At 34.0% G+C, this 2,877-nt stretch overlaps 1 long non-coding RNA gene across 1 annotated transcript; it reads left to right on the forward strand.

The window, feature by feature from the left end:
* The first annotated feature begins 657 nt into the window (after positions 1-657).
* LOC109189710 lies at positions 658-2,209 on the forward strand. Its single transcript, XR_002055613.1, has 3 exons — positions 658-1,129; positions 1,308-1,344; positions 1,457-2,209. It is a non-coding gene; the product is annotated as an uncharacterized LOC109189710 (long non-coding RNA).
* The last annotated feature ends 668 nt before the right edge of the window (positions 2,210-2,877 follow it).

Genomic DNA, 2,877 nt, shown 5'->3' on the forward strand with positions numbered 1-2,877 from the left:
TAATTAGTACTTAGTATTGTGTTTGAACTTTGGATTGCTATTTTGTTATATAATGTTTAGAGTTTGAATTTGGATTATGTGAATATGTATTGTTTGGTAGTATGTTCGAAAAATTAGAAAATGTTGAAATTTGGGGAGCTTAAACCGAACCGAATTAAATCCGAACCGAAACCGAACCGTTTCAAACCGAACCGAACCTTAATGTTAAACCGAATGGTTTAACTTTTTTAAAACCGAAAAACCGAAACCGAAATCGAAAAAACCAAAACCGAAACACGAAACGCCCACCCCTAAATAAAATATTAATATTTTTTTTATATTTGTATAAGGTTCTTGAATATTATCTCTTGTTTTATTTTCATAACTTGTTTACTTGATAATAACAATAATAACTCTACATGTAATCCTAATAATGGTGAGTGTTTTTTTTTTAAAAAATATTATTGAATTGATACTAATCTTGGAGTTAAATTATTTTCCACATAATTTTTTTTTAAATAGTAACCAAATATTTTTGTTGCGAATGGTTCTAATATATTTAATGAATGCACATACAAGATCAATGAATGAATCAACGGTACCCGTCCTTTAGGTGTTTTGCTCATTATTTATTTAGGTGTTTTGCTCAATGTGGAGGAGGAAGGTGGGGGAGTAGCATGTTAGGGTTTGTTTGAGCTGCTGCAATGAGGAGGCCGAAGGAGGGAAAAAAAAAAGGAAGAATGCTGCGGCGGTGGAGGAGGAAGAGCAAGGAACCAGACGCCGCCGCCTCTACCAAACGAGCGAAGGCGGCGGCCGCCGGAGGAAGTGGAAGGAGCCGACCTTAAGTTGGGGAAGGGAGAAAATTTTTAGCGAGAGAAAGCCACAAATTATATTGTTATCAGTAATTATAGATTAGTTTTTAAAAGTTCAAATTGTATCATTTTAATGAGTTAAAACAGTTAATTAGGGTTTTGTTGGGGGTATTATTATAAAAATGTAGAAAATGAAAACAGATATGAGAATACAAGGACAGTCTCCATGTCCAGAGAGCTGATACGCAGAGATTTTTTCTAAGCAAGCTTAAGGCAAATAGCATGAAAACGGAAGGTACTATTTTCGCAGTGCAGGAGCTATATGTGTCCTATTTCTAGTAAGTCAAGATCGCGAATCGCAATTTCAGTATGTAAAATTGCAATTTTCCCCTGTTTCTATTCTTTGCTATTTTCCTTTTCATTTCTGGTTTACTTAGCTCAGTAGCTTTGAAATCCTAGTTTATTACAAGTTTCTCCTCTCGTTAAAATGGGTGAAAAACTTCCATTGTTTTTCAGATTTATGGCAGCCATTGATGAGTTTCAAACCAAACTTGTATGTTGTTCTATCTTCATTTTCACTATGTTTTCTTTCTATATTTTCAAGAGTCTTGCTCTAAAGTGATTTTATTTATTTATTTATTTTTTAAAACAAACTTGTTGAACAGGACCTCCACCCATTATCTCCCAAAAGCTTGTTGAACAGGAGGTTGAACAAGTGTTGTTAACCAGCCAAAAGGGCACATGGGAAGTTGAAACCCATAGATCTGGAGGAAAGCTCTACTTCACAAAGGGGTGGGATGAATTTGTCCTGCAACATGCCCTACATAATGAAGATCTTTTACTGTTTGAACACTGGCGGCTCGAGTTCTAATGCCTCCGAGCGAAGCAGTCAGAGGTTGCTTTTCCGGTGGCGATGAAATTTCCAAGGGCGGACAAATGTAGAATGCTACTGCTTCCTTGAGAAACAGGATCTTTGAAAGTCTGAAACACATAACCGCGATTGCTGAGGCCAAAAGCACAAAACACAGTACCCATAACAAAGCATAAACTACTTTTCCTCCAGCCTCTACTTTACCTTCACCCTTCTTCCTCATCCTCTCTATTTCTAAACAAACATATACATCTCCTGAGTCCAAATTTCCAACGCGAGCGAAGCAGTCGAAGGCTGCAGAGAAGCTGCATTTTTTGCGGCGATGAAAAAAACTTTCCCTTTTTATATTTTAACCTGGATTGACCGAATTACCCCTCTTATTAAACAAATTAAAATGAATTACAAGTTTCCGGCGAAAATTGGCCAGCAATTTGGCCGGATGGACCAAATCTGTTAAAAATTACATAGTTAGGGTTCTAAATTGTTAATTTTTAAAGTCGTGGATTGAATTTAACAAGACCCTAATAGTTATAGGACTAAAAGTGTAATTTTCTCTTATAATATTTATAAACTATAAAAAGTTATAAAAATTTTATAAACTTTATAACGTAATAATACTAAAATTATAAAATAAATATATTACATGTAAATTATATTAGTGTTAAATGTAAATTAAATAAATTATAACTATATTACAAATTAAAATCTAATTACTTGAACATACATTAAAATTTAATTATCTAAACATATATTATATATAAACACACTTGACATTTGTTCAACAAGTTCATTGTGTTCAGTTGGTAAAGTTTCTAATTCTTTACTCTTAGGTTAAGAGTTTGAATCTTACTATATATAATATAATAGAAATTTAAAAAATAATATAATTAATTATTTAAGTAATAAAAAACAAGGCTGGCGGGTTAGCCCGTGTTTAGCTGGATTGGGCCAAGAATCCCAACCCGGATTCAAAACGGATTAACTTGAGCCCGGCCCGTTTTGACAGCTCTAATTGCAACAAACACACATGAAAGGAATAAAAGATATGAATTGTGACCAAAAGGCAAACGGGGTCCAATCTAAACGTATTATAGTCTTATCTTTATCTCGTGGAATGAAAATACGAATGTTGCTGAAAATTAAAAAATCCAAAACGTGCGTATGGAATAGCGGTGCTGGGTCCCAAAAATTGGACGAACAAAATAAGACATTTTA

Source organism: Ipomoea nil, unplaced genomic scaffold (assembly GCF_001879475.1).
Source record: "Ipomoea nil cultivar Tokyo-kokei standard unplaced genomic scaffold, Asagao_1.1 scaffold1562, whole genome shotgun sequence".
Lineage (NCBI taxonomy): Eukaryota > Viridiplantae > Streptophyta > Magnoliopsida > Solanales > Convolvulaceae > Ipomoea > Ipomoea nil.